Source organism: Crocuta crocuta, unplaced genomic scaffold (assembly GCF_008692635.1).
Source record: "Crocuta crocuta isolate KB4526 unplaced genomic scaffold, BGI_CrCroc_1.0 scaffold369, whole genome shotgun sequence".
NCBI lineage: Eukaryota > Metazoa > Chordata > Mammalia > Carnivora > Hyaenidae > Crocuta > Crocuta crocuta.
This window is the reverse complement of record NW_027529441.1, coordinates 2401979-2421152: the sequence shown is the minus strand read 5'-3', so window position 1 is coordinate 2421152 and position 19174 is coordinate 2401979. Positions and strand designations below refer to the sequence as shown.

Genomic DNA, 19174 nt, shown 5'->3' with positions numbered 1-19174 from the left:
TTTAGACCTCCACATCATATTTAAGACTCCCTGCTCAGCTCTTTCTAAATCTAAGAAAACAAAACAAACAAACAAAAAAACCACTAAACAGAAGATAAATTCAATTCCTGGCGGAGGATCTGCAAATGCAGATTTACAGCAGGTAGGAAGATTTCCAGGAGTTTTAGCAGAAGGTGCCTCATTTTGGGCATTAGTTTTAGAGGCTGATTACAGAAGTCATTTTCCAGTTGTGATTTCATAATCTTACTTTCGGGATAAGTGTGGTCATTTCTGATGGGCCAGCATGCCTCAGCCACATCATAGTGTCTTTCTTCATCAATCATAATTTATTTTTCTTTGCTGTGAGTTTTAAAAAAACATGTTGAACTAAAAGGTAAAATGGGATTTATATGGACCTGAGAAACAGATAAAAGAGTACTTTTCAAAAGTCTGTTCAGAAGGGAATACAAGAAGACAAGACCTCTTCTCTTTTTTTCTGTTTTGTTTTTGTTTTTTTGTTTTAAACGTACTAAAATTTACCAACGTGTTCTATTTAGGGTTGCTGTAGTCTGTAGTTAAACAGATGAATTCGAGACACCTATGAGGTGTGTGTGTGTGTGTGTGTGTGCACACGCACGCACACACACATACACGCCTGTGAGCCGAAAGTATTTTGAGGAACTCAAACATTGAAATGGGAAAGTCTGGGAATCAGCAGGATCCATCTGCTCTTAACATTCGTTGTTTTGCTCTTGCAAAACCTCCTCCTAGTAATAAGCTAGTTATTAAAATTTTAATCAGAAAGTTTCTGTGTACCTGAGGACCAGCTTGCAGAATTTCAGCCCAAGTGTGTAGTTCCCACATAAATTTCTTTGAATTAAAAATAATAGGGGCACCTGGGTGGCTCGATTGGTTAAGCTTCCGAGTCTTGATCTCAGCTTGGATCTTGTTCTTGGGGCCGTGAGTTCAAGCCCGGCATTGGGCTCTGCGCTGGGTGTGGAGCCTCCTTAAAAAAATAATGATAATGCTTCTTTCAATTTGTGATATCTTCATTGTGTTTCCCTTTTTTCTGATCTCATTTTGATTTTAATCCTCCTGACACTGTTGTGAAGCCAGGAAGCAAGAATTACTCTCCTCAGGTAGAACCACAATCCCTGTTATCATTCACAATTTCTCCCAGGTGATTTGTCTCATAACATATTGCCAGTGCCATCTCCCCTTCGTTATGCTACTGAGATATAATACCAATATTGTATATAAAATGCACATCTTTTTAACAACACTGTGTTATATGTATACATTTAATTAATATAAAATATGTGTATTATATGCATCATGTACAATTAGGGCTCTCTCTTGCCAGTCCAGGGGGCAAATAATATGCTCCAGTATAGCCTGAAATTCATCCATGAAACTCACAGGACTTTCTCAAAATCTGGCCCAGGGAGGCCTTCTGTCCCAGGCTGCATAAAGAGATCCTGAAGTGTTTTTGTTAAAGAAGAAGAGTAATCTTCAATAGGGCACACAATTATACAAATGTGATATCTATGAACTGTATACGGCCCTTGAGAATTCTCAGGGAATCCTTGTTTGCAAACCCATTAATTCCCACCCAGGAAGCCTTGGGACATGAACTGATTTCTGTAGCAGTCTTCCTGTTACTGTCAAGTCCCCTTTGTGTGCCACCTTGATTCTCTTCCAAGTATGCTCAGGACAACTGTATATGGATCCATCTCTCTTGCCCTTGGACATCATATGCTCTGCTCCCTGGATGCAGGAAGAAAACTATCCCTGGGGCCTGCTGTGTCTCTGGCACTAACAACAGGATCCTAGGTACCTGGCCTGTGATCTATGATAAGCATAGATGCTTCCTGTAGGGCTGGTATCAGTGGCTGCCCAATCAACCTCTGTCAACTCCTGATGTCCTGGTGACAATCCCTTGCTGCCCCGGCTAGAGGGCCAGGGGTCGTTCAAGTCGTTCCTTTGACTCCAAATCCTTCTCTCCTTTCTTTTTTCCTGGGCTTCACAGAGACTTGTTTCTGCATTTCTGTATTTATTTTTTAAATTGAGATATGATTGGCATATGACATCATATTAGTTTAAGGTGTACAACATGACAAGTTGATATTTGTACATATTACAGAATGAGCACCACAGTACACAGAGACTCATTTCTAGTCCCCAGCTGTGCCCTGATGGCCTATCTGCCCACTCAGACCCCAGCCTGTCTCATCTCATTGTGGTCTCATACTGGAACTCTATGACTCTCTTACACTTGAAGCAGCAGCAAGAGCTGGATACAGCAGGATGTTAAATTATGGACCTGGAATTCTACTCAGGTTCTATCTAAAGCTTTAAACCACAGTTCCAGCAGATTATTTTTCTTAAGATTATCTCTTAAGGATTGGAGGGTGGGAAGTGATGACTAAGAGGGAATATGGTGGAGGAAAGACTTTTGTTGTTGTTGGTGGTGTTTTATGTTGGAAGGAATTTAAGTATGTTTTTGCTCCAGAGAAGAGCCTTAGAATAGAGGCTTGGTGTCAGTTAGGACAAGGGAAAGATCCAGTGATCCTTGCTTTGGGAATTCAAGCATAAATCAGAAGGTTGGCCCATTCTTCTCACCTTACAGATGGTAGGTTTGGCGTCTTGGTAGGGTAGAGAAACTGAGTTGCAAAATGAGTTGTGAAGTAAAATAAATCTATTAATTTTGAGTAAAAATCTAGATTGTCTAACTAGTGTCTATCATATCAGCAAGTGGACTCCTAAAATGTACAGTCTTTAACTTTGAAGAATATAAACAAAATGGTCATGTAAAACCAGCTCAAACCTGGGACTGTGCTCAGATAGCCCTCAGACGTTTGTGATTAGAGGTCACACTGTGGCCCCTGGTTTCCATTTGCCTGAGCTTGTATTGTATTGTATTGTATTGTATTGTATTGTATTGTATTTTTGGCTGAATGAAGTAGAAGAACAGGTTGAGGATTCAGGAGTGGGATAGGGCTGTATTTGTTTACTAAGGCTGCTACAAATTACTGCCAACTTGGTGTCTTAAGACAACAGAATTTTTTAAAGTTTATTTATTTATTTCAAGAGAGACAGAGACAGCACAAGTTGGGGAGGGGCAGAGAGAGAGAGGGAGAGAGAGAATCCCAAGCAGGCTCCTCACTGCCAGCACAGCTCAAACCATGAAGCTGTGAGTTCCTGACCTGAGCTGAAACCAAAAATTGGATGTTTAACCATCTGAGCCACCAGGCACCTCAAGAAAACAGAAATTCTCTCACTTTTCTGGAATCCAGAAATGCTAACTCAGGGTATCTGCAGGGCCATGTTCCCTTCAAGGCTCTGGAGGAGACCCTTCCTCAACTCTTCCAGCTGCTGGTAGCCCCTGCTGTGGCATCACCTCCTTGAATCTCTGCCTGTGTCTTCACATGGCCTTCTCCTCTCCTGCATCTGCAAAGAGCTACCAGAGATCCATGTCTAATTCAGGTCATTCTCATGTGTACCGGAGGCAAGGACTTGGACAAATCTTTTGGGGAGGATATCATTGATCCTATTATAAGGTAAAGGCATTTGGAGAGGAGAGAGGGAAGGGAATAGGTGTATGTAACCAAGAGGTGGCATATGTGTCCCATCCCTTTGTCACAGTTTATCAAAGCCAGTTCTTTTTTTTTTTTTTAATGTTTTTTAAATTTATTTCTATGAGAGAGAGAGAGAGACAGCGTGAGCAGGGGAGGGTCAGAGAGAGAGGGAGTCACAGACTGAAACAGGCTCCAGGCTCTGAGCTGGCAGTCAGCACAGAGCCCGATGTGGGGCTCGAACCCACAAACCATGAGATCATGACCTAAGCGAAAGTCGGACGCTTAACCGACTAAGCCACCCAGGCACCCCTGTCAAAGCCAATTCTTAACTCTTGTAAGGAAATGGTTTAAGCCAGAAGCTTAAGGACTTTTTTTATGGTTCTGAGCAGCAGCAGAACAACTTTAGGGCTCCTGTAGAAAAGGTGACAGAGGCATCACGTTAGCATCCTAGGCAGACTAGGACCTCAGGATGGCCATCAGGTGAAGGCTGTGGTACCCAGTATTTTAATGGAAATATCTTTAACCTGGCTTCTCTCAGAGAGTCTATAAGCCATGGAGTGGTAACTCCTTAAGACACCTCCATCAATATAGTCAGTGCATAGCAAGTGTGGCCAAAATGGAAACCCACAATGGATTTGTCCCTTATGGCCATGGAAGGCAATCCTGGAATCCCTGAAATAACTGAAGAGGGTTTAGGGGGTTCCCTTTGGTTCTGCCATTAAACCGGTGGGAACTGAGAGCTACTGTAACTTAGGTATTAATTTTAATAAAGCCTTGGGGCACTTGGGTGGCTCATTTGGTTGAGAGTCTGACTCTTGATTTTGGCTCAGGTCATGATCTCACTGTTCATGAGACTGAACCCCACATAGGGTTCTGTGCTGACAGTGCGGAACTTCTTGGGGTTCTCTCCCTTTTTATCTGCCCCTCCCCGGTCACATGTGCTCTCTGTCTCTGTCTCTCTCTCTCTCACTCTCTCAAAAATAAATAAATAAACATTTTAATTTTAATAAAACCTCATTGGTTCTCCCATGCTGTGGCAGCCTGGGAGTGTCTGTTTACAAAGGTCCAAGAATGATTAAAAGCATATCTGTAAGAAGTGTTTAGTGGTTGTTGCTGCTTGTGAGCTCGAAGCTTCCTTTGCTTCATTTTGAAAGTCAGGAAGAAACAGCCTCTGAAGCTGGTAGTAAGAGGTGGTCTAGGCAGAGCCATCAGGAGCCCTGGACGAATGATACATTGGGAGATGCTCAGACATTGATTGGGAGAAGTTGGGGGTGGTGGGGAGGAAGTCGTGAAAAAAAAGTAGAAAATGATTTTGGGAATAGTAATATTATGTAGTCTAATAAAAGCACACAGTCCTTCAAACGATTATGCTAATGAGTGGACAGGAGCCCTGGCAGGCACAGTTGAGAGGAAGTGCTGTGGGATCTGTGTTCCCTGACCTGGTACTGCCATTAGAGAGAGAACAAGTCACAGACTGTGGCCGACCCGCATGCGTGGCTTTGTATGCAGCTCAAGACTGTGATGCAGGGGTGATGACTGAGGGAAAGCATCCCCAAACCAGGGTGGGGGGGACCAACACCTTCCATCAGGGCCTCATTCTCCAACCCCCCCACCCAGAAGGCTGTGTCTTCCAACCCTTTAGCGTCTACACTCTGCTTGTATTCCTTATTCTTTCAAGCAGAAAAGAAACAAGTAATTGGCTTTTTTCTGTAGAGAAAGTAGGAAGAACCAGCACAGTGTTCCTTTTTTTTTCTTCTTAAACCACTACTGTTACTTTTCATAAGAGATGAACAAGAGGTCTGTGGGTTCTAGTGGGGCTCAGAAAAATGTTTTCCTGTGAGACACGTGAAATCGAGGGGGTCACTTGTCAGTGACCCTGCTCAGGCCCCAGGTGAAGAGGTCAGGACACACCGCGGCTCATTGAATGACCCACTCAGATCCTGACTTGGGGTTACCGTCTCTGCTTCCCTCGTGTGGCAGTTGCTTAGGTTCAGGAAGAGTGAATAATGAAGGGTGTGGTGCTGTTATTTCTAAGAACATGTCCCTGGGAATAAGTGAGCCTATTTTGCAGGCAGAGTGCAGGTAGCAGGCAGGGCTGCCTGGGCAGCTCTGGACCCATCACATTCCCATCCCTGTTCCCAGTGTGAGGAGTGTGGGCATCCTCCAAATTGGACAGTGAAGAGCAGAATTGGGGTGGGGGAAGCTGGATAGACAGTCCCTCTGTCTTCGTAGTTACTTCTGCCGACTTCTGGAGGCTCTGAGAAGTCCCAATCTCCAAAAGCACCTAAGACATTATCACAATAATAATCACCATAATAATAATAATAAATCACAAGATGCTTCTCCCACCTGACTGTGAAGCCACCCAAAGGCAAGACCTTATTCCTCATCTTTATGTCTCCAGCTCCAAACATAATTCCAGACACACAGTAAATACTCAGTAAGTATTTGTGGAATGAAAACAGGATGGATGAACTGGCAACCCATTTTAGTACTTCTCCATCATTCATGATCAAAAATGCAAATGTCTGTGGTATAGCATAGTTCAGTTGGATGGAAGGAATAAAAATGACCAACTCTAGAAACCCCAAGAAAAATGGAGCTAGACCTGAGCATTTCAGTGCCTTCTCACATCTAGGTAACCGAGAAATAGTATCATATTCTGTTATACTGTTGAGTAGGGAAGGCCTCAGTGTGGTGAATGGGGAAAAGTTATAATAATAATAATGCATAGCTTTGCAGGCCTATGTCTTGTGGCCTTGGTGACAGTGGATCAAATTCTGCCCACTTAAAAGGCATCTGAGGGGCACGTGGGGATGGTTCAGTCAGTTAAGTATCTGACTCGGCTTTTGCTCAGGTCATGATGATATTGACCCATTACACATTTTCACAGACGGGAGGATATACTGGCAGAGATGCCAAAGAATTCTACTGCAAACAAGGCTTAACACGGATACAGTGAAGGCTTGTTTGGGTATGAACAATACAAAACTGTCAAATGCACCTCAGAGTAAACTTCATCTTCCTTCCTGCAACCATAGAATTTCTTCTGAGGTTTCTCTCTGTGCTGCTCTACGTGGGAGAAACATTGTGTATTTTGGGGACAGTATGGGAACAAGTTATGTGGAACATTCTATGCGCCCAGGATTAACTTGGTATCTTATCTTTTCCACTTTTAGTTTCCATTAAACTGTCAATATTTCTCCTATGAAAATAAATCCTTTGATTCTTTATTGTTCATGACAGGATGTGACTCTTGGTGTTGACCTTTTCTTATTTCCCTATAGTTTTATTTCCCTGAGAAAATCTGTTAGCACAGAAATATTTTCTGTTCCACTTGTCATTTCTAGTCTTCCTCCTGCACGTATCTGCATGGCTGCCTCATTAACTCTGCATTTCTTTTGCAAACTCAGCTTGAGGTTATCTTTTTCTTTCTTTCCTAACACCAGCTCATTTTTGCCTGATCACTGTTATTATTTGTTTAACCCAGAGTCATATTTTTAGATGCAGTTTTGTGGGAAAGATGCCACACTAGATAAAGCAGATAATATCATGTTCAAAAATCACAGAAAAACAACTCTCTAGGTGATGGGTAAAACTGGAGATGCTCTTGACTTAATGTCCTCAAAGTACAACAATAATGGGTGTGTTATACAATGCAGCCATTTTTGTGAAGAAATGGTGAAAGCAAAATTAGACATAATGTTCTCAATAGACTTCCAGCAATGCCAAACAGAAGAGACCATGGTGTATCACAAGCTGTTCACAAGTCATCTTGCTCATAGGCTTTCTTCATCAGTCATTTATAATGTCTACTTACATAGGTCTTTTATTATGTATTTTATGCTTTGTAATTTAGCAACTGGAACCTCGAAAGATTCTGTTCTTTACAACACCAGCTGGGTTTCTTTTCTACTAAATGGGCGTCATGTTCCGGGAGATAAGGCATCTAGTGTGGAAATGTGCCCTCTTTGTAGAAACTGTCTAAATTTGAAAATGACTTTTTAAAGTAATAATTTATCATAGCAGGAGTGAAATTTCACTATGGCTTGTGGAGGACTAGGAGTAGGGGAAATTGTGGGCTGTTACTTTCTTAAGAGCACAGAAGACGATAGACCTCCCTGAAGATTTGCTGTGTTCTTTCTCTCTTTCTTTTTCTAAGGAAGAAGGCAGCTTTGTTTAGTGGATAAAGGCCTGTGGTGTTACTCCTGAGGTCTGGACGTCCCACACTGGCTCTTGGGGACTTCTCAGCAATCACGTCTGACTTCCTGCTTCTCAGTGAGGAAACTGAGAACTACTTTTCTCTTTAATTGGTAAGGTTGTAACACTGGTCTTCTTCAGTGGAAAATCCATGCTGACAATATTCTACAGGTGGTCAGAATTATGAGACCAAAGAATAATATAATTAACACACAGAATAACCTTTCAGTCATCAGAAAGAAGGCAGAATAACCCTTCAGCCATCAGAAGGAAATAACTCCATCTCATATTTAAAGATTAGGAAAAAGTAAATGCCATAGTGGCTGCCCAAGGAGGAGGGAATGTCATTCAAAATAATAATTTTAGGTGGAGAACTCCTTTTTTTTTTTTTTTTTTTTTAAAGGGTAGAGGTTTCTACTGCTTTTAGTTTCTGGAGATAGAAACCTACAATCCCTTGGAGTCAAAAGCCGTTTTTGGTGCAACTTCCTAGGTTGGGCTGCTTAATTCTACCAATAGGAGGTCAGTGGCCATCTATAATTCTTGGAGAAAACCTTGACTTTTCCCCTTGTCTCCATCCAGATTCTATATGCTCAGGTAAACTATTCTTATCTTCTTTATGTTGTAATAGTTTTCTTCTAAAGAAAAATTAACTTATTTAGTTATTATCTCCCACATGGAATATAGATGATAGGACAACCCATACATTTTTTGAGGGGCTTACAAAATTGAATTGTGGCACAGATTCAGAATATATTTATGACTGAATGCAGGGGCTGACTGTGTATATGTGTCTGTGCAGATGTCTGTGTGCATGTGTATTATGTACATTTGTATGTGTGTGTTTGTATTGTGTGTATGTGTATATGTGTGTGTGTGCTTGGAGAGCACAGTTATAGGTTGAAATCAGCAATAGATCATGAGGATTTGGGAAGCTGATCACTGTTCCTGGTAATATTAACCCAAATGCACCCATTGGATTAACCCAAATGAACTCATATGTACTCATATCAGCCAACTTGAGTGCTCCTTGGAGATATCTGGGGAGAAGCAGCTTTCCAAAATTCACTAAATGGTGACTCGGGATCAAAACTCATCAATGTCTGGGGTGGTGGCTATAACCAGGTTTCATGATTGTGCACACGCAAGAGCAGGAATTTTAAAAGTCCTATCTGGTTTTGGCTAAAAGTAAACTGTGATGAGGTTGAGATTGACAGGCTGTCAAAATCTGTGGCCCTAAGTCCCCAGACGATAGGGTATACTTAGCACAATACTTGGTGTGTGATAACAAATTTTCTTTGTTTGCTTGTTTTTTTCTCCAAGTATCTCATCTCCTATATGCACCTTCCTGTAATCGCTTCAGATCGCTTATTGCCTGAGGGGACAGAAGGAGAGCTAAATGTTTCAAAAGTTTAATACCTTAGGGAAATTTGGTGGATTTGGAGCAAAATGTTATGGAAAACACTATCAGTTTGCCTTTGCTGCATGACAAACTGCTCCAAAACTTAGTGACTAATACAAAAAGCATTTATTGTTGCCTTAGTTCTGCTGTTCTGAGCCAGATTTGGTTGGTTGGTGTTGGGCGTGCTTATGGGTTTTGTAGTCATTTGGCAGTGATGGGTGTGGTGGGCTATGGTGTAGAGAGACTTGGCTCTATGTCGCCCATCATCCAGTGGGCTTTTGTGGCAGTGGGGTACCGAGAGGGAAGACAAACAAGTGAAACACCTCCTTAAGCCTATATCAGACCTGGTACAACATCACTTCTGTCACATTCTGTTGGCCAAAGCAAGTCATAGGGGAATCCCAGATTCAAGGAGTGAAAAAAAGAGCCTTCACTTTTGATGGGAGGAGCCACACAGACACATTGCAAAGGGGCTGCCTCCAGAGAGGGGGTAGAATTGAAGCCATCTTTGTCATTTGCCATACTGTGATGATGGATTAGGGAACACTGAGACCAAGAACAGGGTATCATCCATCTCTGCATCTGTGCACACAATAAAATACAGGTTTTTCTTCTCCCATTCTAGGAAAGGTAAGAAGCCAGAGGGTAAGTAATGATGGTAGTGCTTGGAACAAGCTTGCAGGACAGAGTCTTTTTTTTTTTTTTTTTTTTAAAGTTTAATTTATTTTTGAGAGAGAGAGAGAGACAGCGTGAACAGGGGAGTGTCAGAGAGAGAGGGAGACACAGAATACAAAGCAGGCTCCAGGCTCTGAGCTGTCAGCACAGAGCCCGACGCGGGGCTCGAACCCACGAACTGTGAGATCATGACATGAGCCAAAGCCAGACACTCAACCGACTGAGCCACCCAGGCACCCCTTTCAGGACAGAGTCTTAAGAAATCTGCAAAATCCCAGATGGGTTTGTGGAACCAGAGAGAGAAAGGTGCCCCAAGGAAGGAGAAGATCCTAGAGAGGGGAAGACTGAAATGTGAGGCTAGGCTGATGGACCACAGATGTCTACTGGACATCCTTGATTCCCAGCCAGCCACAGAGAATAGTGGAGTGAGTCTTGTGTCTGCAGGTGTGGCAGAGAACCAGCACTGAGATCAGTGAGCCTGAATGAGGCCATGTGGATAGGAATAAAACCATCTTAGAAGCTCCCAGATGAACTTACTACTGAAGACAGAAAGACTTCCTCTCTTCTTTTGTCCATCCCAACACTTTAGCACTAAGGAAGCCAATCTCCTCAGCATAAACATCTGCAGGTATGAGATAAGCGATACCCCGAGATTACATTTTTGCCACTCCCAACAGAGTAGGAACTCAAAAATTTTAAGATGAAGTCTAGGATAAATTTTTTTTTCTAAATATGTATTTTTTTCAGTAGTTGAATTTCGAGGCTGAGATTCAGCTAATTTCCCATGCAGGAAATGAGAATGCATATGAAACTACCTAAGAGTTTTAAAACACTGTCTTATTCCCATTAAGATATTAGGAAAGTACAATATATGGAAAGCTCTCATCTGGGGCTCTGGAGTAGTAGGAGTGGACATTGTGATGTGACCAGATTCCTTGCCCATAAGAAAAGCTTCAAGGACCCAAATCTGATCATTCTTCGATAGGTTAATACATGTGGCCAGCCATGTAGAAGGCTGTTCATCTCATGGTAGAAATAATGAGGTGTTTGCGATGGTTAATTTTATGTGACTTGACCAAGCCAAGGTATGTCCAGATAGCTGGTAAACATTGTTTCTAGGTGTTTATGTGAGGGTGTTTTCCAAAGAGATTAACCTTTGAATTGGTAGACTGTGTAAAGAAGATATACCCTCACCAATGTGGTGAAGCAATCTAATCCACTGGGGACCCAAATACAACAAAAAGGTGGAGGAATGGCAAACTCTTTTCTCTTTTGTGCTGAGACACCCATTTCTTCTGCCCTTGGAAATCAGAGCTCTGGTTCTTGGACTTTTGCAAATTGAGACTTATACTAGCACCTGCCTTTGTTCTCAGGCTTTTGGACTCAGATTGAAATATAGCACTGGCTTTTCTGGCTCTGAAGCTTACAGGTGGCATAGAGTGGCACATTTCAGCCTCCATGATTGCATAAGCCAACTCCTGTAGTAAATCTTCTTTATCTATCTGTCTGTCTGCCTATCTATCTGTCTGTCTATCTGTCTATCTATCTATCTATCATCTATCTATCTATCTATCTATCTATCTATCTATCTATCTATCATCTATCTATCTATCATCTATCTCCTATTGGTCCTGTTTCTCTGGAGAACTGTGACTAATACTATACACAAAACTGAAGTTCTAGGAAGTGTTATTCCAGCTTTGGAAGAAGTCTTTGAACCATGGCTGAGGCCACCTTTTGCAATGGGGCAGGACTGGAGAGTACCAAATGGAATTGGAGAATGTCATGATGAAGAGCCACAGAGGCGCCATGTTTGAAGTGATTAGTACTCCCAAAATGACAAAGTTTCAGATACTGAGGCCAAGGATTTACAGAATGTAGAAATACCACTGGGAATGTCGAGAATCTCTTGCTATTTTTCATTGAGCGGGAGCCAAAGTGTCTGTGTTTGTGTTAAGGCTTGAGACAGTGCTGCTGAACATGGGAGAAAATGGTGCAGTAGATCAAGGAAACATTGAACAGACCCCATACAGCAGGTGAAAGGGATGCACTGAGACAAATGCTTCTGAAGGACCCCACGCTTCCTAGAATCTTGCAGTTATTAAGTCTGGTAAAGGGGAAGTGGTGGCTTGAATTAAAGAGAACGAGTCACTGAGTTAAATGGAGTTCTTTGGCTTAGTATAAATTAAGAGTTTGATGAGAAATAGAATGCCTTATGAAATCCCTGAAGGAACTGATGAAAGAAGGAAAAGGAAATGAGTGGGGAAAGACCAAAACAAGTGTTCTTATAGATGTGGGGCTAATGGGCATACGGGGAGAGCATATCGACACAGAGAAAACTATACTTTTATGTTTCATTGTCTAGCTGTGAGTATTTAATCTCTTCAGGTCTCACTCTCATTGCCTGTGTAATGGGGATAATAATAGTATCAACCTCTCAGAGCGTTGGAGTCATGTAAAGCATTTCATATTGCACTAAGCATTCAATAAATATTATCTCTCATCATTATTACTTGCACAGTGAATAATAACAGAAAATAGAGAAGAAGATGGGGTTTCAAGCAAGTCATCTTTCCTCTCTCCTTATTGCCTCTGTTGAAAAGATTCTATCTAGTTTAAGTATCTAGCCCCTTAGATTGATGTCACAGTGGAGAGAAACAGAATAGGAGGGATTTGGTGTTCAGTGGTGCTAGACTGAGAATTTAACTCCCCATTATAAAAATGTATAGACTGGGGTGGGCTCATTTGGTTAGAGAAGTCTGTTAATATATCTGTTAGGTGACTGTAAGCTAGATTTCTTGTACAGTCTGCCAGAGGTCTTGGGCGAAGTGGATAGTAATAATAGTCAAAATTTGTTGAAGTATTTGGTAGGTCTTGGGCACTGTTCTAAGTACTTACTGTGGGTTAGGGTGAATTAATACTAAGATTAATACAAAAAGTCCATGATGAACAAAAACGCCAAAGTTTTAAATGATGACAGGATCACTAAAAGTGCAATGCTGAGCTATGTTGGGGCCTGAGGCAAAGAGAAATATCAGTAATACTGATCTTGTCTTTATTTAAAAGTTTGATAGCTTGTGCACTAAGGATTTTTCACATTATTTCTGATTTTTTTTTAGCATATGATGCACTTGAATATTATTTATCCCGATTACTGGTTTTCTGGCTCCCTTTCAACTTTGTGACTTACATTGTCTCCCTCCTCCTGCTGCTTCTGTGTATAAGAATTCATGTGACGACTCTCAAACCCACTGGGGCAGATCCTGTCACTACCTACGTTTTTACATGTGAGAAAAAAATGAAGCATAAGGCAGGTGCATATTGGTTTTGTATGGATGCTTAAAAAACTACCACAAGCTCGGTGGCTTAAAACAACACACATTCGTTGTCCTTGGTCCTGGAGATCAGAAGTCCAACATCAGTTTCACTGGGGCTAACGTCAAGGTGCTGTTCTGGAGTCTCTAAGGGAGAAGCCCTTCTCTTGCTTTGCAAGCTTTTAGAGCTGAATCTGTTGCATTCCGTGGCTCAGTACTTCTCCTTTGGCTTCAGAGCCAGTGGCATAGCAGCGTGCCTCAGTGGACACATGACCCTTTTCTGTTGTGGTCAAATCTCTTTCTGCCTCCCTGTTGTGAGAACACTTGTGATTACACTGAGTGCTCACCAAGATAGTCCAGGACCTCTACCATCTCAAGGTGTGCTGCCTTAATCACATCTGCAAAGTCCCTTTTGCCACATAACGTGACATTCATGGGTTCCAATGATTAGGATGTGAACCTATGTGAAAGCCATCAGTCAACCTCCTGTCAGCTGGATGGTAAGTGGAGACATTCAGATTAGACTGAGGCAGCCTGGCCTCTGCCCTTTTGCTGGGGGCAGCTGATGTGTCCTTAGGCCCAGGGGGTAGTTAGGGAGGAGGTTGCATGAATGAGGATCAATTTCAATCTCTTCAAGGAGGGGCAAGGTAGTGCATCTCATCCTGTATACCTAATCCTACCTGGAAGACCGAGACAGTGTTTGTGGCCATATTTATTTGATACTTCCAGGTGACAAGACCTTATTTTACACCCTGAACTGGAGAGGCAGGAAGTTTTCATAACAAAGAGGAAATGGATGCCTAAGCCTTATTTCATCCCATGTTCTTCCTATCTATCAGGATATTCTTCTTTAATGTATCCTAAATCCTTACTGATTAAGTCCTGTTTTTTTTGTTCTCTTGGTGGGAAGATGGAAAATAATTGTCTTCTACCATCTGAATGATAGCATTTATGATTTCAGTGACTAGTAATATTTCAACCTCTTTTTTCTTACTGTACACAGAGTAAAGAGTAGCAGATCTGTGTGGTAAACATTGTGATTTATTGGCTGTTGGATCTCAATATATATAGTGAGGATTATCTTTATTTTCTGCCAGCAACTCTTTGTAAGTTATACACAGACATAAAAGACTCTACCACGTAGAGCAGGATTGGGCAAACTTCTCCTGTAAAGGATGAGAAGGTGGGGGCACCTGGGTGGCTCAGTCAGTTAAGCATCTGACTTTGTCTCAGGTCATGATCTCACCATCCATGAGTTTGAGCCCCGTGTCAGGCTATGTGCTGACAGCTCGAAGCCTGGGGACTGTTTTGGATTCTATGTCTCCCTCTCTCTCTCTGCCCCTCCCCTGCTCACTTTTTCAAAGATAAATAAACATTAAAATTTTTTTAAAAAGAATTAGAGGGTAAATATTATTTAGGCTTTGCAGGCCATACTGTGCATTCTCTGTTACAAACATTTGGCTCTGCTGTTGTAGCATATAAGCAGCTATAAACAATAAGTAGAGAAATCTGTGTGGCTGTGTTCCAATACAACCGTATTTATGGACACTAAACTTTGAATTTCATATAGTTTGTATATGTCACTAAATATTTTTTGGAGGTATTTCTCACCATTTATAAACCATTCTTCGCACATGGGCCCTATGGACACAGGTGATGAGCTATGCTTTGCTAATAAGGGACCTGACAGTCCTCACATTTTGTAGCTTATTTCTGGATGATATCTTGGAGATGAGATGAAGTAGGTTCACATGACACTATTCTACTTGGAGTGTCAGGTATGCACAGTGTCTCACCCATGATCTCGTCTAATCTCCTGTCCTAAAATCTGGCAATGACTTTAAAATAAACTGCTTAAATGAGATCCTCCCCTCCCCTCTAATTTTTTTAAAGTAGGCTCCACACCCAGTGTGGAGTTCAACATGGGGCCTGAAGTCACATCCCTGAGATCAGGGCCTGAGTTGAGATCAAGAGCTGGACACTTAATCAACTGAGCCACCCAGGCCCGTGAGATGGGATTTTAAAACAGCCTTTCTTTCACCTAGTTTACCCTTCTCTCTCCAGCTCTGGCATCCACCCTGTTCTCAAGCTCCTCCTCCTTTTCTCCACTTATTTTCATGAACCTCTATTATTTGTGTACATTTCTACCCCTTCCGTCTCCCCCACTGGAATGTAAGCTTCATGAAAGGTGAGAGCGAGGACTTAACTTTTGCCTTTTGAATGCACTCATTACAGTGATAGCTGGAACTCCATATTTATTTCTGCAAAATGACATGTTGAAGTAGAGAGCCATTGGAGAGAGAGAGAGAGAGAGAGAGAGAGAGAGACTATGGCCCATGTTGTGTTTTCATATGTCACACACCTTTGACCCAACTGAGGATAAAGGCAACAGAAGGAATGTCTGCATTTGGAGATACTCCTTTTGGGAAACAAATCTTCCTTCTCTCAGCCCTGAGTCATCCATCATGCTGGCTCTGTACTCTGGTAATCTGAAAACAAATCAAATCAAAACAAAACAAAACAGCCAGACTGGAGACAAACCAGACTATGAAAGAACCCACAATCAGAATGTAAAGAAATGGTGAACCACCGTCACGCTGATTCGTGCACTGGTGAATTAATGGTGCTATTACATTCTGACTACAAAGATCTACTTCCAAGGAAACTACTTTTGATAAAAGATTCCCAATGCACTGAGAAGGAAAAGAAGTCTCTGAATGCTTAAAATGACTTCCTTATTATTTGAAAAATATTTTACTGCAGTGCCGAGTCCTTGCATCAGCAAAGAATTTATTCATTAGTGTAAAAGGATTTAGAATTTCTTTAGTGCCCTTTTCATTCTGTTTAAGATGTGGGCCATGTCTTTGAAGAATTGCTATCTATGGGTTGTGGTATGGTTAACAATATAAGAGCAGTTGCTACATTAATGATGGATCCGTGTGTCATCAACCTTTGTTTCAGATTTCAGATGGCTGTAGCAATAAGACACCTATACAAAATATTGTGTTGATGTTAGGCCAAAGATATCAATGAACAATTTAAAAATTCGGCTGCTGTGCTAAGAGCAGTCACCCAGCCATGTGAGCAGTAGTGCATGAGGGCCAGGAAATTAAAAGGCTTAACCACATGCTCAAAACCGTCCAAGCTACTTTATTGTTCAAGTGAAGTGAAATACAAACACAAATAGCCAGGAGGATGAAATTTAAATTAAACTTCAAAATCATTTTGTGTTTTAACCATCTACAATGTTCTCAGTACTGCAAGGAAGTCTACTTTCTTTGGAAGCCTAGAAAATTCATTCAATACAAAAAACTCCTCTGGCTCCACCTTCTCCCTTTACATGCTCTGCATATGTTCACTTTGAAACAAAAGTTTGACCAAATCCAAAGGAATGCAACATAACTACGAAGGAAGAGTGATGGCCATTGCTGATGATATTCTCCAAAATGAAGTCTGGTGTGCGCAAGATTTCAGGCCAAGAAATTCCCTTGTTAGGCGATTGCATTGAGAATTGCATTGCAAAAAGACATCTGCAACGGAATCATTAGGAATCCTCTTCACTGGTTTGTGGCTTTGTGTGCTGGATAAACATTTCTGTAGACTGTTTTTTTCTTGGCACAGTTGTTCTACTGATCTCCAGTCAGGAGATGGATGCAAATGGGCAGGATGTTTCTCTGAACAGTTCAGCTTTTATCCTTTGAATCAGAGACCACCTGCAGAAATTCCCCTCTATGAAGGGACTTTGGGACCCATATTGGAGCCAGGCAAGAGGCTGACTGGATTGGTAATTCCAGGCTTTCTCTCTGAGGCCAAGAATCCTTCTGAATGGTTTGGGGATCATTCCCAAAAGGAAAATTTAACTTTGAAGAGTCTGAAATTAAGGTAGTGAGCTAAATGTAAAATGCTGAATGAAATAAGTTAAAAATCAATTGTTCATGGGGGAAATAACCAGGTTGTAAATGTCATAGGCCATGAAGTAAAGGTCTCATGTCTCTTTTCAGCTACAATTCATGTTAAAGCAAGTATTTTCTTCAAAAACATCTATCATGTTTGTTCTATAGTTATATAGATATTGTTTTTTTTAAAGGACCAATGGCATTTAAGGAAGGTATTCTACAAAATTCTATACATAGGGTTTGAAGCAGAAAAAAACAAAAAACATGAAAAAGGAAAGAAGGAGTCCAGTTAGCAGGCTTTATGAACAGATGAAGTTCCTTCAGGCAAATCTGGTGAAAAGGACCAAGGTGGCTTCATGGCCTCCTGGGGAATGCTGAGTTTTCTGGGTTGCCTTGCTCACACCAGGTAGCCGTGCTACATCACTCAGATAAAACTTCTCTCAGGCCAAGAGAAGTCCCTGTGTTTGAGCACAGACTGCATTTTTGCCTTGAAAGAAAAATTCTCTGTGTTTATTTGTTTTGACTTGAAAGTGCTTTTTCCTTAGGCTGAGGCAAAAAGAAAAAAATTCTTATTAGTAGTCAGGAGAGACAGGAAGAACTTTACCTGTGACTTTGTGGCTGAGTGGTTTTAAAATCCATCTATAAATGCTTTGGTATACCTTCTGTCATGTGGTTGAGTCTATGTCCCAACCCCTTGAACATGGGCAGGCCTTTATGATTGACTTGGTGAATAGGATGGAAGAGGGTTAGGCTGTGTGGCTTCCAAGCATAGGTTAGACAATGTCATGTAGCTTCTGTGTTCCTCTTTGGGAAAGTTTCACTGGAAGCCTTCAGCTGCCATGTTTAAGTCTGGCTATTTGGAGACAATGTAGAGAGACATTGTGCAGTAAAGGAGTAATAAAGCAAGTGTAGGTTGCCCAAACTCCTCACATTTGAAAGAAATGTTTGGCCTTTGCTTAGCTCTTAGAAGGTAACTGTTGAGCCCTTGGCATATCCTACCTGTTAAGAGTGTCTTTGCTTNAATGGTGGGGGAAAGGGAGAGAGGCAAACCATGAGAGACTCTTGAATGCTGACAAAAACTGAGGACTGATGGATGTGGGGGGGGAGGAGGGATGGGCATGGAGGAGGGCACTTGTGGGGATGAGCACTGGGTGTTATGTGGAAACTAATTTGACAATAAACTATTTGTAAAAAAAAAAGAAAAAAAAGAGCGTCTTTGCTTATCTCAGTGTTGAGCAATGCCAGATAGTTAATGCTAGTAACATAATTTATTGTGGGGGCCCTGGGCTGTAGCATCTGGAGAGCTATGGTTAGCCATGTAGATGGTAATCTATGCCTACAAGACACTGCACAGGAAGTAAAAACACTGCACGCCAAGGGTTAGGTGAGCTTCCCTGGCCGGCAATGTTTTGTGTGTATCGCCAAATGTTGTTGCTGGAATTAAGTGATGTCCACATGACTCCACTGGGAGAAGACACCTGGAAGTTGTGCCTGAGGCTCCTGTATTCTTTTCTACACACCTTTTTCAATTGTTGATTTTTACCTGCATCCTTTGCTGTAATATACCATAATTATGGGTGTAACAGTTTTGCTAAGTTCTCTGAGTCTGTCTAGTGGATCCTTGAACCCTACTGGATATGAAAGTTGGTCATGACTGCTGAAATTATGTGACCCAAACTTCTCCCAGGGAACTGATTTAAGCCCAATAATACATTTTATAGACAAGGAAGCTGAGACTTGAAGAGAGTAAATGACATGTTCGAAATCATATTAGTCATTGTCTCCTTATAGGACTGCATCTGAGTTTCTGCAGAATGTGTTGTACAACACTATTCCAGTGGAGCCCTTTATGGGTTCATCATTTTGTTTGACACCATGTTCAAGTGATTTGGCTAATAATGAAACCAAATATGTCTTCAGATTTTCAGTGTAGCTTTGAGAACAACATTTCCCTTCAGTTCTTAGCTCTGTGATGTTGGCAAGTGTGACTGTGATATGTTTTAACTTTTCATCCTGCCCTGATGTCCAGACATGCTATTAATTCATTCATTCATCCATGCATGCATCCATGCATTTATTTATTCATTTGTGTTGGTGACACGGTACACTGCAAAAGATTTTTTTAAAACTACA

At 41.5% G+C, this 19174-nt stretch overlaps 1 long non-coding RNA gene across 1 annotated transcript in view; it reads left to right on the top strand.

Annotated features, from left to right (window-relative positions):
- LOC144228362 (uncharacterized) overlaps window positions 1-19174 on the top strand; it is a 53154-nt gene that overhangs the window by 25606 nt on the left and 8374 nt on the right. The window contains exon 2 of the long non-coding RNA XR_013334169.1: window positions 7720-7870. This is a non-coding gene — a long non-coding RNA (uncharacterized LOC144228362). The remainder of the gene's footprint in view (window positions 1-7719; window positions 7871-19174) is intronic.